A 26694-nucleotide genomic window follows, 5' to 3' on the forward strand; every position below is an offset into this window, starting at 1 on the left:
GTACAAATATAATGATGTTCATAAACCAGTACAATCTATATGAAATGAAAATCAATCCAAAGAATGACTTCTTGACCTTTGTCATTGAGGGATCTTTCATAGATATAATAAAGACATATCTGTAGTTTGCTCAGTAATAAGATTTATTTAGAATCAATGCCAAAAATGTTAAGAGGAAATTAATTAGAGTGTGTTTTAACAATATGATTTATTTTTAATCCAAACAAGATTTACTTGTTAACTGCTTCCCATTCCCCCAAGCTACTGCTGTTATAATACCTTTAAATACTTTTTTTATTTTCCATTCTCCTTTAAACAGTTTCAATTCAATTGTTTTTACAGTTTTAAATTAGGTTATTGCAACTTAGTTGTTTTATTGCTCCGAAAACATCTGTATATCGTTATCGTGTTCTTTTTTTACTAGCCAAATTATTGTTAAATTATAGATCTGCTTAGAATAATTAGTATTCTAACTGTACTGTATATTTACACAATGCAATGGCAATAGAAGTACTCCATTCTTTTCCAAGGGGAAAGTTATTTTATGAAAGAATGCATTTTCTAAACACCAATGACTTTACTGTTTTGTTGTTTGTTTTACTGTAAGAGCAAGAGTTGACAAGTTCCTCAGAAGTCTAAAGAGAAGAATTGTACAGGAAATAGTTGAGTCTTAATTTGTAGTCTGATCCAAAAGGGAAAAGTAAAAAGAAACCAATGAATTCAAACTCAGTGAAGCACTTGAAAAGGTCCGTTTTCAGTACCAGAGCCGCCACAGTAAAAGAGAAAAAGTCAGAAATTGGGTAGTTTCACAACTCATGGAATTGGCTGGCTGTCTGCAGGTGTGTGGTTCTGAGCTCCTGTCTGTCAGGTGGGGAAGCTTTGGGACCAACAGCTGTCTGAATCAACTGGTAGGTCATTTGCAAGCAGGCAAGCTGTCACTTTTGGCCCAGGTTGTTGAACAGCTGGGTGGTTCTTCAAAACCAAGAAGTTTACATAAAAATAGGCTAAGTTAATATAGCATTTGATCCAAGCAAAAACGTTTTTTTGCAGCAGGATACGTAAAGGATGACTAGTCCTCACTCTGATTTGGACATGCAAAACCTTCTTGAAGGATTATAAGATTTGAGATGAGCAGCAGAACTCAGGTCACCCACAGCATGCACTACCAGTGGAAGAATTGTCATAAAATAATGCTGAACCCATCAGACGCAGAGTTGGAGTAACATAAGAGAAAGGCTGCATGAGACAGCTGGCTGACTGCATGTTCTTCAGACTGGGATAGTTTCAAAACAAGTTTATACATCGGACAGCACTAGTTCATGACTGATGTTTTTTGAATGTATTTTTCTAAAACGTGTAACAGCTCCATTAAAAGAAAGCTCCACACTCAATAATTAACATATTAGAGCATGTCAATATTTAAAACATGACTAATATGAACTGAAGGGCAGTATGACACACCTTTTTCAGGTCTACAGCTGACAGGGTCATGTGCGTCTCATATTTTTAAGACCTTGGCACTTTGGGATGCAGTTCTTGTGGTTGTTCATGTGAAATAATACCAATTCACCATATTAGTTACATACAGTATAACAAAGGATGCCCAAACAGTACAAAGAGACTGATTTAGTCATAATCTAAAATATGCAGTAAACAGAGCAGTTATGCTCTCATGGAACCAACCAATAGTGTATTGGATACAAGTAAAAGGGATTAGCAAATCTCGTTAGTTAGTTTATTGTTATTGCAGGGTAACACATTTTTCTCATAATTTTGTTTCCCTTGATATGGGATGTATGGTTTACTACCCTTTTTTTTTTTTTTTTTGCTTGGCCCACTTAATCATGCAATTTGATGCATATTAAGCTCAGAAGTTAGCTGTTTACTATGTGGTCAAACTGGAAAGGGCAAACTTAAGTGTTTAGAGAGAGAGAATGATTTCGGTTTTCCATTTCTCTGGGCTTGGTTTATTGTGTTTGTGTCTTTGCACTCTTTACTCCTAATAAGGGTTACCATACAATGCATGGATGCAGTCATGTTGTACAATACACCTTATGGAAAAGACAGCAGGAGAATGTTGTTTTGGTATCTCCTTCAAAATCAGCAAGACATAAAACATAAGCACAGTTATTCTCTTCTATTTTAACTGTAATATAATTATCAATATCAAACTTTGGTATGTATTGTTTTTGATGTCATGGCAACATTTAAATAAGAAATGAAACACACTACGACTGTTTGATCATCTCCAGTAGGCTTAAAAGAAGTCTGTGTTTGTTGCTGTGAAATCTGCAGAAATGTGTAGCCACAGTGGAGTCAAATGAAAGGACCCGGTATTTGTATGAGAGCAAAAAAAAAAGAGAAGAATAATGACAGTGGCTAGTCACATTTCTCTTAATAATGGTGTGTAACTCTGCTGCAAGATGTGTGGCCGTTGCCACCGGGCTGCCAAAAATACCAGCAACACACACCAGTGGTCACCAACTGCAGTGGCAGGAGGGAGGAGAACAGAATGCTAATTGGTAGGCTGAAAAGAGCACGACATCTGAGTTTCTGCACAGGCAAAAAGATTTCACCGACAGCAAAAACATGCCCCAAGAGGCACATGTGTTAACACTCGGGAACAGGTAGTCACAAGGAGTCAGTCACAACCTAAAGGCCATGGACTACAGTAAACACAAATGACCATACACACATTCATACTGTAGCCTCAATTTGACCTCTGGGGTTCTATTAACTTAGCACTGGCTGTAACCGAGCTGTGGGAGAGAGCAGCGGGTGCAGACAGTTTTTATCTGTAGGGGCTAACCTTTTCGCCACATCTCTAATCTCTTTTGAATCATCTGCTTCAGGAAGCGTTCGCTTAATGAAACTGCTCACATTCCCTTGTTAGGCTCTTCAAAGTACTTTCTGTTCTGCAGATGCAGTAGATAGACTATATGGTTTGTGGAAAAAAAGAAATGAAATCCAATAAAAAAAAGGGGGGGATTAGGGTCCAAGAACCTCTAGCTCCATGTGTAAAATGTTTTAACACTTCTTGAGAACCCCAGACTGATCAGCTGCTTCTTTTGAAAATGGGAACATTCTGTATGTTTGAAAAGTGCTGCTTCAATGAGCCTTGTCCTCTTCACAGCATACTCATAAATATATAGTATTTCAGAGCGAGGAAAGTGAAGTTAAGGTGCACTGAAAATACTGCAACAGAAACTAAAAAAGTTATATCAGAAAATATTTTCTCAAAAGTGGGATTACGTTTTAATTTGTTTTATTATCTTTTGAGAGACAGCTGTCTCATTTCTTTAGAACTATACTTCTTGGTTGAATAAAAAGTGTTTTAAATGTATATCTTCCAGGGTTATGGATGACTATGAGCTTAACGGTTAAGGGACTTGCATCTAATGCCTAGTCCACACAAACTGCTCCCCTACACCATTTAAAAAAATAATACCATACACACAGGTTTTTTTAGAAAAGTTTTCATCTACACCAACCCATAGAAATATCCCACTAAATGTTTTTTTTTTTTTTAAAACGTATGCCAGACACTTAGGGGGCAGTCAATCAGAATCCTTCAAAACTACAACAGCTTCCTGTTAGGAATTAATCATGGCGCCAAGAGGTTTGATCTTGTGAACAGATAAAGAAGTTGCGCTTCTTTTAAACACAATATTAGAATATAAAGTTAATGAAACTCAAGACAATGTCGATTGGGAATCGTGTCAAACCGACGGCATTGAACGGCGTTGTGCCTCCGTATTGTGAGGAAGAGCTGGTGCAATGCAGCTGATCTCCGAGTGCTTTTTCTCCTCTGCCACTCACTGTATTGCAGCAGTTGGCCTTGTAAAAATATATTTAAACAAAAAGTGTCTGAAGCAATGTGAAATTCAGCCCGTCTCTGATGAAATTAATTTTTAGCTCCACCGTATGCTCAAGTGTATAAACAATGGTCGCACATGTGTGACGCAGCGGCAGCAATATTCGTCGCAGTCACAGACCGTGATGCGAAGGACATTAATATCCGTCTTTTCATTTACACATGCAGACTCAAAACTGGACTGTTTATAAATCTCCACTTTGGCTGGAGTTTTTTTAATCATTCATTTTAAGGGATGTAAAATGCCGTTTATATGTGGCTAAAAGGCATAACCACATAAAAATGTCTGCTACGTGTGGACTAGGCCTACATTTAATGGAATACTGGTAAGACGAACATAAGCAGATGACATCCAATCATCAACATTTGTAAATGGTGTAATTTTCATATCTAATTTGATAACAAAGCAAATTTGTTTTCCACTACATTCCAAAGGTTAATATTTGTGAAAACACAGTTCTTGGGGAAAAAAACAACAAAATATGGAAAACAGTTTTTCAAAAAGCTTTCAAAACAATTCAGCTTCTCTCATACATTGTGCAATATGTTTTCTTACAGAATTCATGTAGCATGCTGTTTTCTATGTTTCCATGTGATAAGTTGTTGTTAAAAGTTACCCTAACTTACTGTTTTAATTTGTGTCAGGTTAAAATAACTTTCATTGAGTTACTGTTACCGCTGTCTTCTTAGTATTCGGGCTGTGATGGAATACTTTTAGATTTATGACTTTCGAAACCAAGCTGAAATTTGCATCCCCTGTTTAGCTTTTGTCTGATATGGGAAGAATTTTCTGAACAGCTTATAATTTTAATAACATAAAAGCCCGTCTTTTTGTCATTACTCTCATTACTGTAATATTTAGATTTACCATGATGTGAATATCTCTCCCGCGACAACGGGGTCGTAGGAGCAATATTTCTGATAGAGGTATCCAAACATCCCTCTTCTTGGTTATACTATCCATTCCCAGACCAGAAGAAACGGCACAGCTGACTAAGGCTGAGCCAAGTTTCCTGAACAGAGGAAGGTAACTTCAGCAACTATATTCACACTGCAAAAACGGAACTTAAAATAAGTAAAATGTTCTTGAAAATGAGTGTATTTGTCCATGATTTGAGCACGTAAATCAGATGATTTGCCAATGGAATAAGACTTTTGCACTTAAAATAGGAACAATTCATCTCCATCATCTTATTTCAAGTGCAGGATGTCTAATTATCTTATTTTAGGGGTCAAAATACTCATTCCATTGGCAGATAATCTTATTTACCTGCTCAAATCAAGGACAAATACACTAACTTTAAAAACATTTACTTATTTTTAGATCCGTTTTTGCAGTGCAGGATTTCATTATTTTGGTCATTATCCACACCTCAGATTTTGAGACGCAAAAACTGGTAAATGGAGAACTCCATTGTTTGTCTCATACTTCCATTGCTGTGAACAACACATTAAGGTTACTTGAACTCCTCTGCTTGAGCCAGGTACCATCTCCTGACCCAGAGGGAGCGGTCCACCTATTTCTGGTTTAAAAGCCATGACCACAAACTTGGAGGTGCTTACTCTCTTATCACTGCTGCTTCACACTCAGCTGCAGACCTCCCCAGTTCACACGGAAAGTCATGGTCTGAAAATGCCAACTGAACTGCATGCTCTGCAAAAAGCAAAGGTGGGATCCTGCTTTCTACAAATATATTTTGAGATCGTGGCGATGCACACCTCCAGCTGGAATGGGGAGAAGGGGCAGCTCTAGCGCAAAATAACCAGCTGCGTGAACAAGCTCAACATTCTACCAAGCGTGGTGACACAACTCTGTCATAAATATCGCCATAAAACAACTCCAGCAGGTGTACACAAGCAACGACTTCCACAAAATGCCTCATGGAACATTGTTGTAAGTCTTATCTAGACCCCGAACAGAAATGTAGACCAGACAACCAAAGTCCTACTACCTCCTATGACTCCTGTCTGCTGTCTGTATTGTATCGCATCAATACTTCCTTCTAGTTCTGCAAACCCAGGTTACACATTTATCTAATGCTCATAATGTCTCTGTTACTACTGCTTTAGCTTGTAGTCACATGCATGGATCAATTTTAAGCACCTGATTGCCACGGCCTGGAAAAGATGTCTGTCTCAGATAGAAAGTTTCATCACCAAGGGGCTAGAATCTCCAACCTGATGAGTATTGGCGCAATCGATTTGATTTATTAACTGCCTTTGTCAAAATACCTCCTCAGTCTGATTGCTGTATTGTTTGTAATAGAGTAAAGCAGTCTGGTAGAGAATAAGTCGACAAATGATATCCTGAAGCTGTCGATAAAGGATGCTTGTAGAAAGGCTTCCTTTAAATTTCTCTGCAGGCCATATGATTCCCTGTTTGACTGTCTTAGGCATGCTCTGCATGATGCCTGGCCTTCTTTGCAAGAGTAAATACTGACAGTGATTAATGGCTATGATGGAGGCTTGTGTACTGATGCATCTAGGCTTACAAATGCATTTTTATTTCAGATTTAATTAACAGTATATTCAGGGTCTCATCAAAAAAATAACTTCCCTCTGGAACCCAGTTTTTCATATTTAAAGGTACAGACAATGAAAGGTTTGTGGCTGAACTATACACTGTGATGACGATGTGTGAAAATAGAAAAGTGTGAGTCACCAGCAGGATCTGGAAAGGACCAACCCAACCCTTGTCTCTCTAATGGCTCCTCCTGGTGTCTCAGATCAGCACCCACTGTCCTTTCTGGAATCGGTGCAAGATTTCTTCCGCCCCTGTGGGCTATGCAGCTCTCACTGCCTGATGGGAAAGAGAACATGACAGAACCTTACAATATTCTAACATGGGATGTTCAAAATTAGCAGTTATTGGTGTGTTTAAGTTAGTCATGGGTTCTCCTCCAGTGCTTGCAGGCCTCCAAAATAATTATTTCAGAGGGACTCAGATTAGCTCTGGATCTATTTTTCATCCACATGTACATGAGAATCAGAGAGAGATTTTTGCGCAGACAAAGCTGTGTGATCACAACATTTAACTAGTTTGTTTTTTATAGTGAAATTTTCCCTTTCTATAGCTCCCCCTGATTGTGAATGATAGGCACAATGTGCCTTTAATTGGAAACCCCGAAGTTTCCAAAATACCTGAGTCAGAACACATGGCAAACCCGACTTGATTCAAACCTGCAGCAGAACGGGAGGAGAAGGCGTGAACATACAAGACGAGATCGGCTTTAGACAGAGGGGTGTCTTGTAAGTGAGGACGAGAGATCCAAATAAAGTTTAAGACAGTGGCGCAGTCATGACTTTCCCCATTCTCCTTTGTAGGCAAAAATGTGGCTGGGTATAGGGTAGTGCATCATTTGACAGTGATGTTAGGGGTGTCCAATAATATTGAAAAATGTCTGAGTCACCTTACTGCTGATAAACGAGAAGTCTTTTGGTCTAGGAGGATGATAGAAACAGAATGTGGAACAAAAACTGTCAGAGAGTTGTAGCCAACAATGTCATTTTTAAGGTTGCCTTTTTTACACCTGGCTGGGGGACTACTGATGAAAATTAGCACTCCTTGTCTAACTCAGGTACATTTAAATTGTTTTAATGTTGATTAATGTACACTGTCCCCTTTTAAATAAATAAATAAATAAACGTGACGCTAGCACTTTCTCAGCTGCAGCAATAGCACGCAAACAGCCAAGTAAACCAGCTGCAACTGCATAAAATTTACTGGAATAATAAGCCACAGGTCGCAATTTGTCACCATGAGATTGCAACAAAACAGATGACATGAAACCAGATTTTTCATCCACCATTTGAATAAATGGTTTGTCAGAGTTTGGTAAAGCCAGCACCGGTGCAGAGGCATCGTGGAACTCCCATTTCCGCCCATGACTCCTCCTGCTTTCAGAGGAGAGAAAGCCAGTTCTCCATCAGGAGTACATGTAATTTTGTCAGCAGCTGCCAGTCCACATCCATGGATTAAAGCAGCCAACGGAGATTCAAACTTGGAGTAGTTCGGAATATGAGCCCTGCAGTAACCCGTCATACCCAGGTTTTGAGACTTTGTGACCTTTTCGATAGAGATGTTTAAGCAGTTTTAAGGTGTCTGTCCTGCATTGATCAGCTGACTCTGTACAGATTAAGAAATCATCAACATATTGAATGAGAACAGTTTCAGGAATCAAAGTTAAATCAGCCATAGACTCCCACAGTCCTGGCAAAGGCAAGTGAAACAGTATGGTTTTCCATCAAACTCGAAAGTGCTCTCGTATTGCAGAAATCCTCATCCAGCACTAAATTTGATCTAAGGTCCTTACTTTTACATGGGTAACTTTATTTTGCATTTGATCTGCAGACTGTAAAACTCTCAATGTTCCTTGTTCTCCCAGAAACAAGCCTAAATAAGCAATTTGGAGCTGCTCCCCAGTTCCGCACCCTCGTCCTAGCACATACCAATCTCTATGCACAAGGGGCTTGAGCAAGCCGTATTTCTTTTTCTGGTGTGCACAGTTCTGTTAAGTTGATTCAACAATGTGAATATTCAGCAAGACCATCTATGTTCTGACTGATTTTTAATGTTGGTCTAACTCCAGTGGGGAGTAGGGCTGAGTCGGAATTTCCGGACTTCATTTTAAGGAATTCACCGTGAACTCCAAAGGGCTCTAAATTGACTTAAATGTAACCCCGTAGAAACTGTTTCTATGCACCCCACTTTCAGTTTTATTACTCAAATATGCAAAAAGGATTTGAAGCTTGAGAATTCAGTAGCATTCGGTGATACATTTAACCTTTCTCCCACACCTCCTCCCTGAAATCCTTCGGATGTGTGAGGTAAATGAGAGAAAATCTATTTTCCACTGGATTTTGCATACACTGTACATTTATACAGTACATTTGCTCATTATGTACCCCACGTTCCTGCTTCCTTCCTCTGATTTTGTCAGCCTCATTGCTGGCGCTATTGTTGAGTTGTCTGCGCCTCTCACGCCTGCCTTTCTCATGCTTCACTCCATCTCCTGTGCCGTAATAGAGACCTATTGATTTTTATCCCATAGTACTTCACACCGAGCATCTGGCTGCCTCTTTTACTTACACTGTAGGGTTTTTCTTAGGTCATTGAAGGGTGATACATTTAACTACCTGCTCAGTTTTAATTTCCATTTTTTTTTTCACAACATGGAGCTGATGTATGGAGTCATCCACAATCTCCAACTCCAAAGGTTCAATATTTTATTGGGGGTTGTGATGTTATCCGTCACGCTTAACCATTTCAAGGACTATTGCACTCTTTTAAATTATAGAGCAGACCATTTGTCCTTTAAGCATCAGATTTTGAAAGCTGATGTTATTTTTTTCCACACAAATCTAAAAGTAACTTTAAATCACTTGAAAATGACACCCTTGAGAAAAAAAAATTTTGTTGTTTCTCTTTAGAAAACCTCCTAGGTTCCTATAATGATAGGGAATTGAGCAAAAATATTTTTTTTATTAAAAAATAAATGTTTTCATCACAATAGCACTGTGAGATCAAACAGATGTAATCAGGGATGGGCTAGTCAACAAATAAAGAGAGAGCTTTGTCCAGTTATTAATCAGGCTGTAAAGGGCTGTCCAGATCGTAATCGGAGACAATGGCTGGTTGCCGATGCAGTATCTAATTATGAGACAGTCTCGGACTCGTGAACCCTGAGAGGCAAAGTGGATGATAGCAGCATCAGGAAAGCTGGTCTGCCTCTTTATGTCTTTGGCTCTTTGTTTCTGTTGGTACAATTTAGTCATCATTATGTACAGAACAAATAGATACTGCTGCTCCATGTGGAACTATTGATGAGGAAAATGGCTGCTGAGCTGTTTGGCTTGAGGGGAGGTGTGATGATTACATGTCTGACTGTAAAGGGACCTTTTTTTCCCACTGTGTTCTGTCATGTCAACCAGATTTTCTTTGTTGCGGTAAAATGCATAAAAAATACAAAAAAGTATAAATGCAGTCTAGAACTGACCATAACAAAGTCCCTAAGCAGATACTGAAGCTCATCAGTCTGCAGACTTCACAAAAGGGTAATGAAGATCCAAGCAAAAATGACTAATTTCTACTGGGAAAATTAGTACAACCTGAACCTTGTCCCAAAGAAACTGCACAGGCATTTTCTAATGTTCTGTGAGAACTTGTTTACTCATGTATGTCAATGAAATGGGTTCAAAAAATAATACTCAAACATTAAAAATAAAAGACATGTACTGACAATTATGGCAATGCTTGTAATTATTATCATGAGTTTAACCTTTTTTTTCCCCCTGCAATTTCACTTTCACCTCATTGTGTATGCACTCCATCAGCACCTTTTCATTATATTTTGGGGTGTATTCATTCTGCATTTGCACATACATTTAAATGTTTTTTTTTGTGAATGATTTAAACTTTGTCAAAACAGTTGATTGTGTGCATGCGTGCTTGCGTGCCACGTGTGTGTGCGTGTGATTGGGGTGCTTCACAAATGCTACATGCATGCACCGAGGCCTTAGCAGGAGCTTTTCACTGTAGATGCAACACAGCTTGAAGTCAGTTCTAAAATGCTGCTGCAATCATTCTGTGTTCAAACAACGGTATTTAAACTGTTTCTGTGGTCACCTGCCAATGCATTGAAATTCTCACAAACAGTTTGAATCAGCTGCACAGGAAAGTTACAAATGTATCTAAAGTTACACCATCGGCTGATATTAAGTAGAGAATTAACACCAATCGCACCTCCAGCGTGTGTCACAATGGCGGGTGTGACTTGGCGCAGCCTCAATGCCTCCGGCAAGTATGTGACTCAGTTCCACATGTCACCACTAGGTGGCATTGCACGCAAGTTTTGATATTATGTTCAGTCAGGCTAAGCTCGGTTCTGAGCAGGTGTTTTCAAAATATGGCCAAAATTTGGGCTTCCAAATGCAAGTTTAGTCTCTTACTGTTTGGTGGCAAAAGATTAATTCAAACTTCCTGTATTATTCAGAAAAGGTCATTCGCACCCAGTTGGTATAGAGTGTGTAGGTTGATAAATTTCAATCATAATCAATTTAGAGCAAGTTGGATCATGGATGTGGGATTTAGAGCCAACCATATGCAAATGTCTAAATAGTGAAATCTACAACTCCACCATACTCTGATAATCACATATCAGAGCACGATTCAACATTACTTTGTTCTGCATCACAGTTTGAAACTTTTATGAGTCAGAGTGTAACAGGAGGACATCCACCAATGAAACATGAAACGTCCTGTTCTAAGTGGACAAGATTAAGGTAACATTCGCAAAGGTCCCTTTGAATGTTTTGCGTTCTGGTCTGTGATCACACACAGCGCCTTGGTACAACTCTGGAATTGTGTGTGGACGTTTTTACACCTTTGTCTTTAAAGGTGTAAAGTCAGATTTTTAGGCTTGGCCAAGCCCACATGCTTTGATGCAGCATAAAGCTTTTGATACATTTTTTATCTCGAATGCTTTGAGACTATATTGAGTCATTTTGAAGTCCGTATGTTGAAAGCTTTAGGATGATTTTGCTCAGATACTTTTGTAAAAGAGACAGAATGGCAGCTTTGATCCAAAATGGCTGGCTCTGAGCGGTTTGGACCATGGCTCTAACTTATATCTGTGTAATAAATTTTATAATCCCTGGTGTAAATGTAACAAAGTTAAATATGTCTGTGGAGAAATTATAGACAAATCCTGATAAATAGGACCAGCATTGTCTGCTGTTTAGTCTGAACCTGCAGTCGATAGCATGAGTAGCAAGGGATTCCAGGTGATCCTCAGAGCAACAGCTTCACTGTATTAACCTCTTAAAAACTGAGAATTTTAGTCTAACATAAGTTTTCAATGCCAAACATTTATTTTTATGTTTCCTGAAAGATCTGTAAATGATGTTTACAAGTAATGAACACATTTTTCAGCCCTTATTCAGGTGTCTAAAATGTTGGGACCAAAATTGTCAGATCTTAATTGGCTATGGTGATGTAGTCATGAACGTCTTTGGCCAAATAATATTAATAAACTCCTGAAAGACATAAAAACGTGTTTGTATTGTGTCTTTGTATTTTGCTTTTCCTGTTTCATCATTTGATTTCATTTAAGATTTCATCTTATGCGGATGCTTCTAGGTGGCGCTGTGGAGGCACTGGGCCATGCCCACTAAAATTTTGCTGAAAATATTTTGGAGGCTGAATTGAGACGTGTCATTTTCGATTTGGTGCAGATCGGATCATGTCAGAGCCAAACGTTTGGCCATGGCGTGACTGTATTTTGCCACAGCACCACAGCCACATGCTTGGAACAAAAGTGTCGGTACTGGTGGCCACGTTACATCGACTCATCTTTCTCCGCTATGGGTAGTTTCATCGTGATTAAGTTGCAGATGTGCTGAGCTCAGCAATGTGGGTACTACCACCAACCGTGTCTGGTCGGCGGCTGGAAAAACTATGTTTTGAAAAACGTTACCAAAGTGGGAGGTTCCAGGAGACATGGATTAGCGGTGGGGGTTTTATGCATTGCTCATTTCTGCTGCTGTCAGGATGAGGGAAAGTGACCTGTTGACACCTGGAGTGACTAGGGCGACATCTGGTGGTTGTGCCAGGGAACTGTCTTTTGAGGTAGAGGATTTTTTACCCCTGAAAGTATGACATTGGTGACAAAAGCATGTACCAGTGACAATAGCATACACTGAACCAATAAGAAAATTAAATCGCAATAGCTACCATTCAGCCCGAAGAGGGCAGCACTATGACAGTTTTAGACAAATATTGCAGATCTAAAGTTCACATAAAAATAGAAAAACCTGCACAGTAACATTAAAGTAGCACATTTAGGCCTAGTTTATCTGCAGAAAAGTTGATGGTGGGGTGAGTTACACTTTAAGGTTTTGTTTTATAATTTCTACACTACAGCATTCATTGTTTTCCAACCCAAATAACAAGTCCATTTCCCACTTAAAGCTTTCATCTATGTCCCAATATGTGTAATGGTCTCTCTTTGAACATTATGAAGCCTGGCTCCATTGCCTATTTTAAATAAACCTAAAGACTCTTTTCAAATGATTTATATGTTTTATTTTTCTGAGCTTACTTATATTATTTCTTTATTATTTTTATTCTGTTGTTGCTGGTTTTATTGTATTACCACCTGTTGTATTCCAAGTTTTTCTTTTGTATTTTTGTGATTCGCATATTCTGAAAGTGTTCCTCAGATAGGGCTATACTCAACCTCACATCACTTCCCTCCTCCTAAACTTACATACTATATCTTACTTTGCACTAAAGGTCCTTTTTGTTGTTTGTTGCAATCTCCCTTTTTTTCTCTGAATCTTTGGCTTCTATATAAGAATTTGTTTTATTTAAATCAATCTGATTTCCTTTCATGTTTATATGGCACAGCTGCTGTTAAGGTTTAATGTTTCTTTTATTTTAATTGCCTCCAACTACTAAACATCGCTACTCTGTTGATCAATCATTTGATCATTTGTTTTTGTTATTAATTAAGTAGGATTAAGTTTGGCTCCTTGGATGTCAAAGGAAGACCTTTTGGTTCTTCGTTTCTAACTTTGACATTTCATAAAGTTTTGAAAATACATTGGTCTGAATTTAATTTGTATGTATAGCATTGCACTTGTTGCCCTCTAAATAATTCCCACACACAGAGCTATGGAAAGTTCAGCATGCTTTCTTCCCAATTGCAAATACGTCATCAATAATTTCCAGTTGAAATGTCCAGATTGCAATGGCTGCCCACTGCTGCAAAAAACTTAAGGGTAACACATTATCTCAGCTTTGTCTTTATATTTCATAGTGACAAACAAGGACAAACACAAACACACACACACACACACACACAGCCACACGCAGACTTCTTGTTATCAGGATGTACTACAGCTGCTGGTGGAGTGACTGATTTCTATGTGTTTGTTTGAGGCATTGAGTCTCTGGCTCAGGCAATTGGCCACAACAGTTTTGCAGGAGTGAACAATGACCTTTGACTCCATTACAGCTGATTGGATTGGTTTCCCCCCTCTCTCCGCTCACAGATGGCTGGCTGCCTGGCTGTACACCCTGTGGTGACACAGTGTGGGCCAATCTCTGGTATCAATCCCCTCTGCTACCTACCTCCTTCATTTGTCTACCCTCCCCAACCAACAGCAGCACCTTTTTGGGGACCTTTCATTTATCTTTAGTTCTGCTTTTCCCCCTCTGGGCTCTTCTTTTACCTCACAAATTATCTTTGATACCTTTGGCTCCTTGCTTCCTCCTTTATGATCTACTGTATCTCCCTTCCTTGTCTATCCATCTCTCTTTAAGCTCTATTCCGTTTTTCTTTCATCACACCGTCCTCCTGCTGCTACCTTCCATCCATCCTTTTTACACAAGCTGTGTGTACAAAAGCATGTAGACCTCAGAACATTGCCCCCTCATGTGATTGTTGAATCTTTGATTCTAAGCTGTAGCCATTTTTCTGCTCCCTGCAACTGCTCCTATGATGGATTTCGACAAGATTCTGATGCCTGCTGCTGGAATCCACTGATTTTCAGCTTTGGTTAGCTCATGTTGGGGTATAAGAGATGGCTCACATGTTTTTTTTTTCTTCTTTTTTACCAAAGCCTTCACAAAAAGTGTGGTTTACAAACAGCATAAGCTTTGGCTTAGCTGTACAGCAGATAGGTCACGGCCAGAAGGTCTGTGGGATTGATATCAGGCTCCATGTGTTGAATGTACTTTGGCAAGACACAAAAACCAGTGCTGCTCTTAAAGCTAAATGATTATGGTGAAAGGACTGTTCTTTTATGACACAATTCTAGTTGTACTGGCCGACCCAAAAGCCGCTGTACTGCAAATGGCATCGCCTTAGCCACATTTCTATTGCTTGTACATTCATAAACAAGTGCATGATGGGATCAAACACACAATGGTTGACTTAATCCTCCCACTAAGCCCACAAATACAATAAATAAATGTGATAAAAGATATATTAAACATTCTTTAATCCATCTTTTTACTCTGAAATGAAAACTGCAGCAGATCATGTCTAGCTTGATGGCAACCAGAACGATGCTTTGGCTGCCATAATTATGCAAAACATAACATTACCAAAAGAGGTTTTATACCAATAAATCCTCCCTTGACGTCACACTCTCGATTTATTTTATTTGTGTTAAAGTATTATGTACAACCTGATGCCAAACATGAAAGGAGGAAAGGGGAAGAGGGGTAACAAGGACAGAGTAAGATACAAGAGAAAGCATAGGGACACAAAAACCAAATAGCCAAACATTTTAGAAACGCGACATCAAGCTACTACAAAAAAAAATCCCATGATGACCACCCTGGAGGAACCTGCAAAGGACAAACACAAACCTCGGCAAAGAGACGAAGAAGAAAAAAAACAGGAAGCAAAAATCACAGGCAGCATGATTATGGTATAACACTGAAGATACTAATGGAGAAAACTACAAGGAAACACAGCTATTATATTATCAGTGCTTAAGCAGAACCAAATGTAAATACATGAAATAGACATAGTACTCCTATTATAAACATATAAACACAGTCATCTAAACTTTTCCTGCCCTTGGATCCAGTGCAACTTCAGGAGCATTGGAAGGAAATACTTTAAAGTTGGTCATCATCTACTATTATTTATCAGTTAAAAAAATAATAATAGCTAAAAGTCCATTAAATATAAATATATACATATATTAATATATATATATATATATATATATATATATATATATATATATATATATATATATATATATATATATATATATATATATATATATATATATATATATATATATATATACATACATACATACAAAATACAAGAAAGGAAGGCTGGATATCATATTCAGGCCTGAAAATATTCACAGGTTCTATCAAACCACTACTGTCAGAGACTTTACTAATTTTTGGAAAAAAGAGAGAAAAAGATACGGCTTTGCTCGGGTTTTTGTTGTCTACCCTTTGGTTTATTATTACCGCCACCTGCTGGACTGAAGGTGAAGTCCAGTTTTTTACACAACATGCCAATACATCATTAGGCTAATTTCAATAAATGTCACATGGCCTTTGTAAGCAATGGAAACAGCAACATTGAAAGTCCCTAGGTTTCCTTTTACCCGGGTAAAACAAATGCTGGGGCTATGGCCCCTTTTCAGTGGAAAAGGGGGCCATAGTGGTATTTAGGCCTAAGCACTTTCTTGCTTGACTGCTCTCATGAATTTCTGTTCCAGAATGCAGTGCTGTCTCTGGTTTCCAGTTCTCTGCTTCCACGCTCTCTGGAACTCCATGGTGGTCTCACCTCTGGATTTCTACTGTAAAATGTCCTTAACACTCCTCTGCGTGCTCCTCCAGGGACCTGCCTGGACCCCAACACATACCAACTATCCTTCGCCTGTCCACCCTTGATCACAACACAACATCTTCTCAAAGCTTCTTTGAAAAGGAAACATAGCTCATCAGAATCTGTTTGCACACACACCAAGCCTGTCAACTTCAATTCCTGTGGACATATATAAATAAGAAATTGTGAATGGTGTTTCTAAGTGGATCATTTCTGAAACAGAAGATTTGCAGTGTGCGCAAAATGGTGTGTAAACAGTAAAACTTAAAATGACTTCCAAAAAAGGAAAATATTGTTCTAGTTTGATGGACTTTTCTGAAAAATGTATTAAAAATTTTCCAGCTATAAAAACAGACAAGAAAATGGAGTTTAAAAATGACATGACTTTTTTTCTTTGGAGCACAACTTTTTTTCTCTATGGCTCTGTAAACCTTTGCTGTCTAGCTGTTTATCCTCAGACTCTCAAGAGTTTCACATTAATCTAAAGTGACAGCTATCAGGTGATTTTATCATCCCTTGTGTTGTCCTAAAGGATGCACCTGTTTGCAGAGGGGTGCAAGCTTGACCACCTGAAGCAACTCTGCAGTCCTCTATATAATTATCAGAAAAAAAGCACTTTACAAACCCATATTTATGACTTTTCACAGCTTTCAAATTGTATTTACATTAATTGAAAACACTCTGTGTAGTTGATTGTATTATTTAAAGCCATTAATTGCAACTAAACACATAAAAACTACAAATGTTAAATAACTGGATACATCATTGTCTTTAATGTCTAAACAAAGGCACCATCCTACTGTTTAATAGCTCTTTAACAACATCAATGCCTCACAAAGTTCTGAAATTAGAGACACATAATGAAGCCCTAATACAACGTCCTTTTACCACCGGGAGTTATGGATGAAATTGTAACAATCATACTGTCTCTTGTGAAGGTTAATTCTGGGCCAGTTCCATTTTAAGTATTTGTTATTGCTGATTCCAAGCTTTCATCTGGCTGACCCCTGGCCTGATAGCGAGGCTTTAGTACACAGACTTTTACTTTCCTGCATCTGAGAATGTTTGTTAACATATATTTACAATGTTTCTTTATATAAACCAAATTTACCGCCTTTCTAAATTACCTGGCATCCAAATGACCACCTTTTATTTAGCCTAAATCAAATTTAAAGTAATTCTGATTAGGTTTTGATGAACAGCTCTTGATCATTTGCTGCAGTAATTTAGATGAAAGTCAACTGTCCTTGTAATAAAAAAAGGGCTAACTGTCAAATGTAAATATTTTAAAACATGGACTTTGATATAATTATTGCCTTTTTATGTCACGAGAGGCATGGAAAATAATCTATTTCTGAAGGATGTGTGGCCAAATTCTCTCTTGTTCTGTTTTTTTAACCCTCTCATCCACTTTTATGACATTTTCTAAACCTGTATCCTTTCTCCGTTTATGCTCATACCTCTGACACGCCTTCATATGTTCATGCTTTTGATCCCCTCTCTCTTTCATCAAATCTTTTTTTCTTCTCTCTTTCCAGAATCACCTGTCATCCCCTCTCTTCTTCACTCTGTTCATAACCCACAGCTGTACTTCGTGGAATAAAGTCATTGTCAGTCCGTGACGCAGTAAATCCACCCCCACAACTGTGTTGTGCAATTATACACTGTTTAAAGTTATTTAATGTTTCATAAATAACTCTACGTCTGTTAAGTATTGTCTGGTGATGATCAGCTCTTAAGCTGATATCAAGACAATGGTTGAAAGGGATGAATTAGAGCACTAGCGATCTTTTAACAGAAACTCTGCACACACAGGAGTGACAACTTCTTTCAAGTTGAAGAATTTAATAACAGAAATAAAATGCACATCCAGAGAACATCACTATATAATGCTGTTTATGTGAATTAACACTATATTTCGATTAACAAATCCTCTCTACTAGGCTAGTGAAACTTAACTAAACTACTAAGCAAAATCAAGATAAAAAGGAACTAAGCTACGAAACTATTTACATGCAAAGGTAAACAAAAGACAAAACAAAAGTGGTTGATCATAATCAGAATAATTCAGTGAATCCTGTTCACTGCAGATCTGATTCAAAAACATGGAATGGAGTTAAATTGATATTACATTGACAAAAAATGAGCAAAACCAGCGTCAACAAAAACAGAACCCGGCCATCTATTGTTTGGTTTTCAGACATCTTGTTGAACACAAAACAAAAGTTTGTAAGTGTGATGGAAGTGAATAAATAATGAAATGCCTGAGGGCTTCATGTAAAAAAGGGAAAGTGCTAAAGATGAATTTAGTCTTACTGATGCAGCAGGAGCTGGTAGTGTCTTCCACAAAGGGCAGGGGACGACCACTGATGTACCACGATGTATCTATAGATAGATGATTAAGGCTTTCAATCAGAATCAAGTTCATTGCCAAGAAGGTTTGCACTTAAAAGGAATTTGACTTGGTGTTGATGGTGCAGACAAAATAGATATATATACAGAATTTCTAGCTATGTCTTTGACTAATATTGGATTTTTTTTATGTTCTGAAACACTTTAGTGAGACAAACATGCAAAGAAAATCAGTAAGGGAGCAAACACCTTTTCACACCACTGTATGTGCATTCTCAATTTGAAAAAAAAATCTCCAAATCAATTTCAAACACCATAAAATGTTCCCCATAGTCCCAGTTTAGTCTTTATTTGTGTAGTTTTTAAACGGCAAACACACAAGTAACACAAGAGGGAGGGATTGTTGGATTAATTCAACTGTGCATCAACCAGTTGGTGACTTTCAGCTGGATAGTCGTGAGCTTTTACCAGCTTGTGTGAGGATGTGATTAAAAGCTTACCTCGGCTGCTGTTTACAAGGACACATTATGTTTCTGTGCCCTGGATTTTAATTTATTTTTAGTGTGTGAGGCACAGAGAACAATAAGGGTGTTTAAACCCTAATTTATGTGTGTGTTAACGGTGATGAGGTTGTGACATTGCGCTGCTCTTCTCTATGTCCTTAAACCGTGTTTTTGCGAACCAATCAACAGTGAATTCAAAGGAAACTTTTCTAATCTGTGTGGGGTTGCAAACAGCGTGTGTATCCATGCTGGAAGCTACACAGTCCGTTTTGTACAGCTTTTCAAACTCTGTGTATGCAACGTTTGTGCGTGTACGTACGTTTATTTTTGTAGTGACACTTTCTCGTATCACTCTTGGCCAGGAGACGTTACTCAGTTCATCAAGTGTGGACAATGCCTGCGAGGGTGCTGTTAATGAAGCAGAAACTTCCTCTCGTGGAAATAGGAGGAAAAAAAAGATTTACATGGTAATGAAAGCATTAACGGGCTCTGACAAAGCTCCAAATGGACAGAAAACAAATATTAATTATCTCCTTTAATCCTTTGATATGTTTCATATTCTGATTTGTTTGAGCTGGAGGAGGGGGGCTTAGCCACTTCAGCCAGATAAAGCCTTTGTTGAAAGGATAATGAAGAAGCAAAAATGGACACATGGGTTGATTTTCCGATACCTGAATGTGCTACAGCAGTGTGAGCAGAGGTCACCTAGAGCTTTCACGGCAAGAATGCGTCTAAAATGTACACAAAATTGGAATTTTGAGGGGGATTTGTTCATTTTTTTCACAGATTCAGACGAATGACAACCAGAGTGAAAACATAGCTCATCCACTATTGCGAGCATAATATCACCTATATTGAATATAATCCACAAATGACATATTTTATCTAAAATGTGCTTGCATGCTTCCGCTCGCGCAACATTGCATTTTGCCAAATTATGTCAATGGTATGAAAATGGCTTCCCGATGAATATCTCTCCTTTATCTGAACTGTTAGAAACATTTCATAGAAATTATTGAGAGGATTGAATATTGCTCTCTCCTCAAAAGGCTGAACATTGCTTTTAAACTAAATAAATACTGATCGGCAGCTAAGGTGCCAGCACCAGATAGCTTGTTTTTTACGCTTTAATCTCCCATATTTGTCCTCCAATTTAAAACATGGAAATCTACTTGCTGGTGTACTCTCAGTAAATCTATGTCGGCTGCACACCAAGTGAAAGGATTTTAGTAAACCCTGGTCTATTTCAGAATTAGATCGTGCTTTTCTTTCAATGGAAGGAAGCATCTTGTCTTAGTGACCTTCCTGTCTTTGTTATATTACTGTGATGTTGTTGGATGCTGTCTATTATGGAACATTATGGTTCAAAACATGGTGCAAATCTCTCACTCATCCCTGCACTTTATATTACAAGGTCAACTTATCTGTAGACTCATGCATTAGTGCATTTTCATCTATAAAGCTATTCTTGGATTGTTCCTGCCTTATTTCTCCTCCTACATGTCACTTAGACAGTCCAACTGCAGACTATGTTCTCATGATTTTATCTCCTTCAGTGCTCCGTTAGTACAATCAGAAACCATTTTCTTTCCCTGCCCCAAGAACTTGAAATTCTCTCTACAGCGGGATCTATCTGCATTAATTCATCTGGGACAATTTAAATGTATTAATGGGGAAATCTTCCTTCAAAACCTGTTTTCAGGTCATTCGCTGATTTAGTTTGAATCAAATGTTTTGGTTGTTTGTATTGTTACTGTGCAAGTTTTTTTATTTTTTTTTTTTTTTTTATTGTATCAAAGCAGGTCTCTCTCATAAATACAATCTCGAATCTCAAAAAGTTAACCTCTATAAATAAAATGTCGAATAAAAAAAATATATTTCTGTTTGCCCAGGTTACAAAACTGCATTAATGGCCTTGCACATGTTTTAGGGTAAACCAAGACATCTTGACTACACACTGTTGAGGAAAATAAAATTAACTGTTATATTAATCAGGCATTTGTATGTAAGTAATAAGGAAGTACTGGCCTCTAAAACTGTGTCTCTCTTTAAGGCAAAGTAAACATGGAGCTTGCAGGATGTGTTGAGAGCGGGTTTATAGCTGTGGAGGTCATTTGGCTTGACCCCTGATCAGACGGTCTGAGTAATAAATCAAGCTTTACCAAGAAGAACAGCCTCTTTGTTTTAGAAACAGATCCTCCATGTCTGGGGTCCCCCCCCCCCCATCCCCCCAAAAAACTAAGCAGGAGTGGCAGTCAGTCTTTTAAAAGATGTCTTCAGAGTAGTGTAAAGTAGACAGAATCACTTGCATCACCATGGGGCAGGACATAATATACTGTATACAGCGAAATAGTATTGTAAATTTTGTCTCCTTTTGGAATTCCAAATGAATTAAATATGCATATTTTAAATGTTTGCCTCTGATCATTGTTTCTCCTTTACTGCCAAATATTAAACCGGGGTAAAACAGGCCTTCAGAAATAAGCAAGAGCAGGCCCATATTAATACCAACAACACCAAGTTCTAAAATCTATTGTTATCTCTCTTCTGGCTCACTACCATTGTCAGTTTGTACCAAAAGTAAAAATCTCACTACCTAAAACTTCTGTTACGAGTGCACAAAATGCAATGTTATGGCTTTTATTTTGAAGGCGGCTATTGCGGGTGGCTTAGCTGAGTTTAGAGGGCACACAGCAATGCTGCTTTTTAATTCATTTGGTGACTTTTTGAGCATGTTTAGGTCCCCAAAACGCCAGTACACTTGATAAAAGAATAATAAGAAACCATGTGATCATAATATGTCCTCACACTACCTTGAGTGCTGGGGTAACAATACATTTAAGTTGTCATAGTTTTAAAATTAAGTCAAAACTGGCAAGGAAAGACTTGAAATTATTTTTAAGGCTTGGAACAAAAATAAGCCAGCTTTTTAGAAACTATTTTGCAAACTGAAGACAATTAAAAGCACAAGTGGACTTTCAAGTTTTTATAGAAAAAGCCATTTCCTTAGGATGTCTTTTTTTGTATGACCTACGGCCTATATAGCCTTGGTTCTGAATATGCAGAATGTTTGTAATTTTTCTACAGGAAGTATCATAGATACTTCCTGTAGAAGCATCGTTGGTCAAAAAAATTATTCTAAAGTTTCAAGAATATTAGTATATTTCATCCTATTGAATATTTATTTCCAATAACATAGCAAAACAGAACATTTACAGTGGGTATTTGTTTTATGGTTACATGAAATGTCAATTTAGTTTATTTAAAAGTTTAATGGTCAGACATATTTCCTGCTATATAGTTCAACAAGACCTGTTTGCTTCTGTCTCTGAATGCACTTTGTGATTAATAAATCCCTAGCTTTGTCCTAGGTTTGCCCTAAAGTTTCACCCCTGATGGAAGTTTGACAAACCTCCTCTTTTTCGGTTATTTATTTCGCTTTTGTTTTTCTCTTTTGCTTCCTCTCTATCCATCAGTCTCCCGCTTCATCTCTTTTTAGCTCCTGCTGAACCTTTTTGTCTACGTCGTTTTTCTTTCCCTCCCCTCTGAACTCACTCTCAACACTGGATGAGAGAAAATGAGACATCTGTCTGGAAATCAAAAGAGCGGGGCATCTTGTCTCCACATGAATTCCTACACACCTTGTAATTGCTGTCAGCGAGCCCCCCGACAACTCATTTAATTGCCTGCCATCCAATTTATCGTAAGATTGGTAAGGCAGAAATAAAAAAAAAGGAAGAAGAATGAGAAGAGGTGGGTAAAGTGAGATGATAAGAGGAGTAAAAATGGCAGGGGAGGTGGAGAACTAAACCCAAAAAAGATGTGGTTGCCTAGCACTAATAAGAACAGTGCAGTGTAGATAAAAGCAGACTAATATTTAATAATAGTGAGGATTTTTTTTGTGTGAGGCAAAGTTATTAACTTTACAACTAACTCAGGAGAAACTCACCATGGACCCGCAATTAGTGTGGCCCTCATTAATGTTAGAGACAAGTGGATCGAGGGCGCTGAAATAACGATTCAAGGTGGGAGGGCTGAACAGAAGCTGCTTTTGTTCACAAAGGCACACTGCATGCTATAATTGGAATAAGTGCTGTCATTAACACTCCATTGAGCCTCATAACATTGTCTTTTAAGTTTATTTAAGGCTTTTAGAGCCCTTTTTACACTGATGGTAAGTCATTTACACATTATGCAATGTAGCAGAATTAGACAGGAGTCTAGCTGTATGCTAAACCTCCATTTAATTACAAGACTCTTCTAAATCTGCAAGGACGACACAGTATAACAAGTTAAACATCAAAGTACAAAGAAAAAAAAAGGCCTGTGTTTTAGTGCTGTTGTGGGTCAGAGCTCTACCAAAAAATGAAAAACAAACAGGGGTCACAAGCCAGTGATGAACTGGAAAACCAATCCCAGTGGATATTAACCCTCAGATAAAAAGAAAACAAGAACAGAAAATACAAGACAAGGCAGCAGTACTTGTACTAGCAGTTCTTTTTTTTCTTTTTGTCAACAGCCAGAAGTTGCATTATTTGCAGATAACTGGTGAAAAATAATCGAAATGCATCCTTTGTTGGTTGGTCTCTTTATTCTCATTCTGTCAAAGTCACAGCTGATTTTTTTTACACATTTTCTTCTTTCTTTGATGTCAACATTTTTGAGAAGCAACAACTTTGCAATGCTAACAGGCACAAAGACTGGCTGGTAACAAGTAGCAACAGAAACCTGTGGGATCGGCAGGGGTATGTCTGGAATGATTGCTGGGGTGTTGCAACGACATATATATCGTATTCGTGTGGCACTTTGCACAAGATCAAGAAGGCAAAGCAAGAAGTTTAAAAACAAACCACAGGATTGTTTTTGACTTCAGCAAAGAAGCTTGTCATAGGAAAAAAAAAATAACACTGGCCTCTCTTCTGATCTCATTGTCATTTAGATATGTGACTTCTTTGTTCCAAATAAATACATTTTACAAGCTGAGAAGAACATCTGTGATTGCATTAAGTAATTGGGATTAAAAAAGCCATTATTATTGCAAGAAAGCAAATGACAAGCTTTAGTATAAATAATTGTAAAATCTGTACATACATGAAACATCTGACACTGATGTCATTGAATTAGTTACATCTATTGTTCTGATTGTTTGTGATGCAGTTTTCAGTTTTCTTTTTCCTTTCTATTATGTTAAATTTTAGGGACGAAACACTGAGAAGAGTTGCTATAATACCAACCAGTAATATACAAATAATGTAACACTGAAAATATCCAGCAAAAATAAGTGGAACAATTCCTAAAGGCCAAAAATGTGTCGCTAAAAATCAAACGTACAAAAGTAGAGAATATTGTCCCATATAGTATTAGTAAATAAATTCACCTGTATATCTTTGGCCTGAAACATTTTATGGTCCCATTTTAAGCAGTCCAAGACTGAACACTGTCAGGTCTGTGTTGTCTCTAGCTGACCACTGGAAGGCTCAACTGAGTCGAAGATAATGGTTTCATGGGTTCTTGATCTGATCAAAAATCATTCAATCATTCGACGACCAGGAGGTGTAAGGAGCAGTTAGGGTTTTTTTACCCTTAATTTGTCCCAAAATATAATTTTAAGATGTTTCCAAAAAAGCACACGACAAAACTTTATATGTGCTGTCAGTTCATCTAGATTATGAGCCTATTTGAATCTGCTTTCAGAGTTTTTGGAGCAGCAGAGCTCTGTTTAAAGGCCGGTCTGCCTGCTAAGCTAACCAGGCAGCCGGAGTGGGATACCCTGGTACCCCAGCCTTTAGTCAGCCTGGTACTCTGGGATTTACTGCTATCTGCTAAGTGTTTTTTACAGCTAAAGTAAATATAAAGTGTTTGATAGGTTTGTGGTAAATAAGTGCAAGTACCAGAGTGTAAAATGTTCTTTTCGCCTAAAGTGTTTTGTATTTTATGTTAATGTAGACATTCATTATAAATAGTTTTGTCAGAGGTCTGTAAGAAAAATATGTTAATGGAGTACAGTACAGTGTGTCCCCTACTGTGCCAGGCGTGTAATACAGAGCAGGTGGGGTGGGGTGGTAGGGCAAGTCTTTGGCATTAAGACAGCAATTCTTCATGCTACACACCCAGACAGGACACATTTAAAACACACATACTAAATGCCATTTATAGTGGGGCAAAAAGGTATTTAGTCAGCCACTGTTTGTACAAGTTCTCCTACTTAGAAAGATGAGAGTGTCAGGATGGTAGATCCTGCAGTATGAGTATGATTACTGTTGTTTTGTTCACCCTTAAATCCTTGTTCCGTCACCTGTTTCAAAAATCAAGACTCTTATTGTCATCGCATGTTACTGTAGTGATTTTTTTTCTGGGTTTAGCTTTGTGTTAGTATTTATTTTATATATTATTTCAATAGTTGTGTTAGCTCCGCTTCTGTTATTTTGGTATGTTCGTCCTTAGATCATCTTGTTATCATCTGTTAGTTTTCTGTTAAGCGTTTCTGATAATTATTCGGGTATTGGTTGGATTGTTCCTGTCTGGTTAACTTTGTTCTGTAGATAGGGAAATAACAAAGGCCATATGCTAACCAAATCTATCATTACAAGAACACACCAAAGTATAAATAACAGAACAGAAACTAACGAAAGGCAAGCATGAAATAAGGATCTAACTTATAAAATAATAAGGTCGTAACAGAAAACTAAACAGGTAACACAAATGAGGATCCCTAACTAAACTAATACTAGTTCTGTTTCTCTCGTCAGGCCATTTTCCATCCCGTGTAGATTCTGTTAATTGCCTGCACCTGCCAATTGATTACCCCTCCTTTTATTTGCCTTGATTGTATCCCTCGGTTCACTTGTGCCTAACTACCATCTTATTGTTTCCCTCTGTCTCTTCCCTTTTATATTCAGTCCACGCTGTCAGACATATACCCCATATACACTACCCTTTTTTTAACAGAGCCGAGACCAGTCCGAGCTCGGTAACCAAGATAACTCTGTAAGCAGTGTAAATGGTAAGCAGACTGAACTGAACCAAGCTAGATATAACCGGACCGCGCTAAATGCAGACCAGTTTCAGGTGTGGTCTGTGCCTGTTTTTTCTGTCCCGGTTATCTGATAACGAAGAGTGCATGAGCAGACTGTGTCATTCCCTTACAGTCAGCTGACTGTCCGCGGTTTTTCCGGCGTGTCTGGCTGCACGTCCCGATTCACACTCCATTCAGACAAATTTTAGACATTCATAAAAATACTAGCTTCCTTACCATGCTACACGATTTCCAGAGATGATTCTGCTTAGCAGTGTGATTAACCTCACCGTCTGTTGTTGTTTCCTGCGTCTGTAAATCCTTATTAGACGTTCGTTTGTCTTATCCACGTCCCAAAAGCCAACTCTGTCAAACCATAACTTCCTGAATGTTACAGGCGCCGCCGTTTTGATTTGCTTTGTCCCGCCTTCAATCCCAGAGAGCAGCAGTATAGCAGGTCGTCACTAGGAGGCGAGGAGCAACCAAGGAACCGGGATAGCGTGATGTGTAAACGGTCATCAGAACGAGGCCCGGCTTGGTTAACTGATCCAAGCTCGGACTGGTCTCGGCTCGGATCGGTTT

This window comes from Fundulus heteroclitus, chromosome 15 (genome assembly GCF_011125445.2).
Source record: "Fundulus heteroclitus isolate FHET01 chromosome 15, MU-UCD_Fhet_4.1, whole genome shotgun sequence".
NCBI lineage: Eukaryota > Metazoa > Chordata > Actinopteri > Cyprinodontiformes > Fundulidae > Fundulus > Fundulus heteroclitus.